This window comes from Electrophorus electricus, chromosome 26, assembly GCF_041902795.1.
Source record: "Electrophorus electricus isolate QZ-2024a chromosome 26, ASM4190279v1, whole genome shotgun sequence".
NCBI lineage: Eukaryota > Metazoa > Chordata > Actinopteri > Gymnotiformes > Gymnotidae > Electrophorus > Electrophorus electricus.
In genome coordinates this window covers 213,981-220,702 of record NC_137522.1, presented here as the reverse complement: position 1 = coordinate 220,702, position 6,722 = coordinate 213,981, and the positions used below count along the sequence as shown (strand labels likewise).

Sequence of the window (6,722 nt, the reverse complement as noted above, 5' to 3'; positions counted from 1 at the left end):
AGATTTTGAAAGTATAACAAAAGAACAGTCTGAGCTAAAATAACGGCACATTGTGACATTTGAATGTTGTATCAGTTCGCATGAATCAGCGGATAGTACGTTGATATGCTGATAGAACTCTTTCACTCACCCCTGCTGGAGGATGCCTTCAGTTCAACAGGTCTGAGATAAGCCTCTGTCTATCAGTTCCCAGTATCTCACTGGTGTTAATTAACAGTCCACATTGCCTGCGTGCACACTCTTACTTGCACTTTATAGACAGGAGTGGCAAAGCTGTACAAATACAAACAATCACACAAAAAGCCTAAGCACAGAGCAGCATGGATCATTTATCCTAGTTTGACTGAATCAGATTATTCCCTGAAATTAGGGCATGCATTATGAGTCTGTATTTTTTATGTTTTAAAAAAAATTAAATCCATTATACTGTAACCTCATTACAGATTTCCCATTAAAGCAGTTCCTCTTTCCCATAAAGACTAATAAATGTAATCTTCACATTCGTGACTTTATTTAGCCTCTGAACAAAGGATTCACAGGGGAGCACAATTAAACAGAAGATATTCTTCATGCTTGCCTGTCAGTCAACAGACATGCATTACTGTAACTTTTATTTCTGGATCCTTCTATGCATATGAACCTTGGTTGGTATGAGAGTGCTGCTTCTAGAGCCATCTAACTAAAAATGATACACATTCCCCCAGTTATCCTACTCCTGACATCTGCAAGGAATCTAAAAAATGACCTCTTGGTTCCTGTGACAGTATTTTAAAGAATAAATTTTACTATTTTGAATGTGAACCAGTGAACGTGGAAATCATTTAATGATAAATCTCCTTTTTAGAAAATGAAAGATTCACTACAGCCACTCATTTTTAGATGTTCAACTTTAAAAAGTCACAAACCATATTTTTGATTAGTTTTTCTGATTTTATTTGTGAAACATTTTACAAAAGTGTTAGAATATATTCCATTGCTCTCCTATTTTATCTGTGTTTTCTCAGATTTTCATGAACAGACTTTCTTGAACATTTTTCTCAGGCTTTCGTGAAAAGTCCACTGGAATGTGTTTAAGCTCAGGGATAAGCTTCTGAGGAGCTTTATATAGCTCAGTACTGAAGCTATCATCAAGACTGCACTCTGTGTGATCAGAAATAATGAGAAAGCACAGCCTGACAAGGTATACGTTGAAAAAAAAAAAACAAGTCTCACTTTTGAATCCAAAAAAAAAAACCTTTTCCAATTTGTCTCTAAAGCAGTGAAAAAATATTACTAATATTACTGCAACCATAATGTACCTATTGTTCATTTATGTGCTCATGCTTGAATCTACCATATTCACAAGCATGTTCAAACTGGCACAATGAATTACAAGGACAGAATCATTTAAGCAAAGAGAGTGCTGTTTGGCCTATATCCCACTTAATTAACCTTTGCTGTCAATAAAAGGCTGGCATAGCTGTGACCCTGTAAAATGCACAGTGCTCACAGGTAGGCTCCCCTAACCATCATTAAAGGTCATCATTACACACTGGCTCTTCCCTCTGCCTGACACAGATTGCCTCAGCACCTCCAAATCAGGAGACTGGATCAAATGTATGATCAACAGAACACAGTTAAACATTAACCTCCAACCACCACACCTCTGCCTTAAACAGGTTTTCCATTCCATATGCTGTCACAGTAATACATTATGTTCATAATTGCTTGGCCAAGCAGAGGAAGAGTATAAATTACACAGTCACAGAACTCCAGACTCCTTCCCTCACCGCCTAAAAATCTGTGGATATATTGATAAATAGAAAATGGAATCAACTTTCAAACTGATCTGATCGTGGTGATCATTTTGTCATCTATTTGTGCCTTAAAATTCTGCTTCCAGTTTATCTGAAGATTCTGAGGTAATTATACATTTGCCTTCCCTCTGCATATGTATATGCATATGTGTGTGTTCTAAAATTTGACAATATAATTAAGGACACTGTTGTATAAAGGTAGCATGCACATGCACAGTCCACACACACACACACAAACACACAAAATAAATAAACTGTGCTTATCAGTAATGTTTAGATCAATGTATCTGCAGGTCAGAAGATTTTCAAATTACAGTTTTCAAAAATAATCATAGGTCATGCAGCTTGACCGTAGACATAATAATGTCCCTTACTTCACATTGCTTTCAGTCTTACATTTATGGCATTGAGCTGATGCCTTTATCCAAAGCAGCTGACAATTATGACTGAGTACAACTTATGCAGTTGAGGGATAACAGTGTTGCTCAGAGGCCCCAACAGTGACAACTTGGCAGTGGTGGGACTTGAACCAGCAACCTTTTGATTACAAGTCAAGTAACTTAACCACTGAGCTACTACTGCCGCTTTGCCAACTTAGAGTTTGCTAAAAGCACCACCTGTCCAGGACTGCTGATGACACATAACATGTAGTGAATTCAGGCAAAGAAACTACACTGCCCATTAGGCCTGTCAAATAAACATATAAATAAACGTATGGAGTATTAACAAGAGTATTTCTCTATCATTTAGAATAACAGGCTAAAGGTCAAGCAGCCATACAGTAAGCAAACATTTAAAATCATCCACATGTAGCTAAAGTCTAAAATGACATGATATTTTGGGCCCTCTCCAGTGAACACAGAGCTGCTTACTCTGGTGCCAGTATGAGAAGTAACTACAAGAGTGTAGACACTGGTATACATTAAATGATATACACACAGCACTTGTTTTCGTATTGTCAGGGATTACTTACTGAAGGCGCGGAAGGATTCCTGTATTCCTTAAAGAATAAGGGTTTTTCTTTCTTGTGGTGACAGCCTAGAAGTCACGTTCAAAACTGTGTCCTCTTCACAACCTCCAAGCTACATTGTCTGCCCGGTGTCGCATGCAGTGAAAGCACCTCCTGTTTAATGAAAGAGAGGGAGGGGTGGAGAAGAGGAGGAACAGAAATGGGGCAGAGTGGGAGGAGCAGAGAGGGGTGCATCAGGAAGAGGAAGAGAACCAGAAAGTGAGTGACAGCGTAAAAACAAAGAGACTGAGACTGGCCTAAAATGAATAACCTGCTGAGAGAGTGAGAAAGAGAAAGAGAGAGATGTGAGGAGGCTATGAGTCAGCACTTTGCAGCTCATATGTAATGTAGCTGCTGGAATGGGCTTCCCCAACAATCCACCAAAATGGATTCTTAAGATGCCTTTACTACAGTGCAGTTATACTCTAAAAATACTCCAAAGAAGATTCGGTTGATGAAACCTTGTGGTTTTCACTGATTCTTGCTGCATTCGACATTGGATAGCGCCATCCAGAGGGGGTAAACCAAACTCAGAATGAAGGGAATATGTTGGATCATTACAAATTAGAACGGCTTTCTTAAGTACAGCTCTGTTACAAAGATCCACCAATGACCTTTGTTGGTTCCTGCTACTTTCCCCAACATCTTATTGATTCTGGTCAATTTGTTTTTATGAACTAATGTCAGGTGCCGCTACCATATAGAAACATTAATAAAGAGACTTTCTATCAAGGGAACATACACTTTTACCAGAGTCTTATCACTTACCTCAAACCCCTTCAGTTTCTAAGCAAATACAGTCTCTAGCTTTCTTGCATAAACAATCAACATTGTATGTAAAACTCAACTGTTGACCCATGTGTATTCCTAAGTACTTTAAAATAACTTACAATCTCCACAGAATGATCACAAGAGTAAGGGGTAGAAATGAATATACGTGATTTAAATTATTTTTGTTTTTCATCATTAATTAACGAAGCTGAATTTACACTAGATGAGATGCAGAAATCAGGATCAGCAGACACGATCCAGAAAACAAGACAAGAACTAAGATCAGTGGTAATAAGATGTGGGCGATGCAAATGATGGATGTGGAAGATTAAAACACACACACGCACACGTACACGCACACACTACCCCGGTCAACCATCTTGAGATCAACTGAGATCAACTCACAGAGTTAGTGTTTTCTACACCAGACTTAGATGCAAATCTCAGGGTGTTCATTTATGCAATCGTAAGTAAATGCTCCATTTACAAGCGCAAGACTGACGACAAAGCACATCAAACAAAGATATAATGCATAATGACCCGGAAGACACGAAATCTTATCTATTCCATGTAAGGCACACATATACACACGTACGAAGATGTGCATAAATTCTAAATACAGTCAGTTCTATGGTTGTAGTCACTATACCAAAGGCCTGGGGGGAGTTGATGGATCTTTTAAAATTCACGTAGTTAAAAAATATTAGATAAATAAAAACGTGAGACTGAAAGGCAGGATATAGAATCAGTGAGTTTTGAAAACAGACATCTCATAGTTTATGTTCAATTAAAGAGCCGTCTAAACACGCAGATAATGCTATAGACACAAAGTAAGCGTTTAAAGTTCTTAACATTACTAAACTCTTGTTAACCGACAATGATCCTACATTTAATTGCAATTATATATGTAATGAAGAACGCCTGTAAAGGTTTTAAAAGTTACATGCCTTTTTATAAATACATTTTAGAAATTAATGTGAAAGATCACTCTTAGATAGTATGATTTGTTTGACAGTAAAAGAGATATCTGTTAACACATTATCTAGTTTATGATTCGTATGTTTCTGAAAACACCTAAAATATTATTTAGATTTTTTTCTTATATTGAAAACGTTCAGAAAAACTTGCAAACTTATCTACAATTGCAAATAGTACAATGCACGACTTGATTATAGAGCCAGCGGACCACTGGAGCGCGATGTGAGATCCCCTTTGATTCTTAACTGATAGAGCTTCGTAACCTTAACTGATAACACTAGTTGATATTATTCGCCCCTGCGCCTTTATAACATGTTAACTCTCCTAAAGAGCAAACCACCACTCTGGGAAAACACCAGGACACCAGACTCCTGCTGATGCAACTCGACCTTATTTGGAAGTGAGGAAGTACGGTAGCCTAGTCTGTATTAAGAAACGTCACCAAAAAAATCTCTATTAGGGCAATTTGTTGTCTTTGACATTGTACGTCAGAAAAGGTTTTGGTCGGTCTGATTACCGAGTTATCTTCTATGATATGATATTCTTATATTAAACGCTGAAGGCTTATGAAATGTTCTCGCTGTCCCACCCTGCCAAACCCGGATTGTGAAGTCGCCTAAATAATACAGTGCTATTATTATGTATGTTGTATATTTATGTATAAATATTACGTATGCTGTTTAGCAGTGTGTTTTAGAATGTAACTTACTTTAACACGAGTTGTTCCGTCCTCCCGCGTTGTCAGACTTTCGCTTTGAGCTGTTTTGCCTGAGAACTTTTTCAAAAACGAATTAGACTGTCAAAATTCAGTCAGATAGGCGGTCATATACACTCGGCCAACTTGAAAGATCAAATTTGTGGAACACATGGTCCATAAGAGGTCGCCCTCCTACTGAGACTAATAAAATATGCTTATTGCAAATGAGCTCATCAGGGAAAGTGTTTTGCTTATTTCAAAACTCGAGTTTAAAAGTGTTTTTTAAACATAAGCAGCGTCTTTAAACGTTTATCATTTGTATGAAGGAAATTGGTGATATTATCTGTTGACATCTGCAGTGATAGGCAACATCTATCCAATGTCGAATGCAGCAAAAATCAGTTCATATGCAGGTTTACGTCTGCGATATGGTTGGGTTATTCAAGGACGTTCAGAGAATCCACTTGAGTGTTGTTTTGGCTGCATGGTTTAGGTCATTATCATGTTGAAATGTGAACTATTACCACAGTCTGAGTTTGCGTGCATTCTCTGAATGAGATGTTCTTCAAGGATGTTCTTATATTGGCTGTATTCATCCATCCCTCACTTGTTACTAGTCTTCCTGTCCCTGCTACTGAGAAACCCCCGCATAGCATGATGCCATTTAGCAAACTTCAAGCAGGCTGTCATATGCCATTTACTCAACAGTAGCACCTGTCTTGCAATTGTGCCATAAAGGCCCGATTTACAGAGTGCTGCAGAGATCAGTGTCCATACAGTAGGTTTTCCCATCATTGCACTGGACTTTTGGATCTCTTTTAGACTACCCGTGGGGTTCTTTCTAACCTCCCTGACCAAGGCCCTTCTGTTCTGGATGCCCAGTTTGGTCGCACAGCCAACTCTATGAAAATTCAGGTTGTACCAAACGTCTTTCATTTGTAAAGCTGGCTGATGGCATAAGCTTTAGGAAAACAGAGAATCTCCTGTTTGGAAATGAAAAACAGAAGGGATTAATATTACTATTTATTTTTGAAATGACTCATCCCACCTTTTTGAAATTGCCTGCTCTACATATAAAATCTACAAAACCTAACAGAGAACAATATTTGTTTGTATTTTTTAACTGTACAATGCACACATCCAATGCAACGATGCTGTGTGTTTCTTGTTCAGGCCGAATGAGATCTGTTTCTCCGCATGAATGGTATGGCGTGAGATTATAAATGACAGAAAACAACAAATGGGTAGACAAATGGCAAATGTACTCTTTAATTTGATTACATCACGTGTGGTACTTTTACCTCAGTGACAATGCCACAAAAATATGTCTTCTCCTTAAGTAGTTTGTTGTCATGTTATTTCACCAGTTGATGGCGACTGTCGTATTTTGTCAGTTGCTGTTGCCATCTAACAACCACACCCTAAGAAGAACCTGCGCACGTCACCATGTACCACATTCAGCTCGTAGACA

General features: G+C 38.1%; 1 long non-coding RNA gene across 2 annotated transcripts; it reads right to left on the bottom strand.

Annotated features, from left to right (window-relative positions):
• Positions 1–286: 286 nt before the first annotated feature.
• On the bottom strand, positions 287–5,417 carry LOC118240842 (uncharacterized). 2 transcript variants are annotated; one of them, XR_014120045.1, is made up of 3 exons: positions 5,264–5,417; positions 2,770–2,919; positions 287–1,780 (listed from the first exon to the last, which is right to left on the bottom strand). It is a non-coding gene; the product is annotated as an uncharacterized LOC118240842 (long non-coding RNA). The 2 variants fall into 2 exon arrangements; XR_014120046.1 differs by lacking the exon at positions 287–1,780 and adding an exon at positions 1,794–1,981.
• Positions 5,418–6,722: the final 1,305 nt, after the last annotated feature.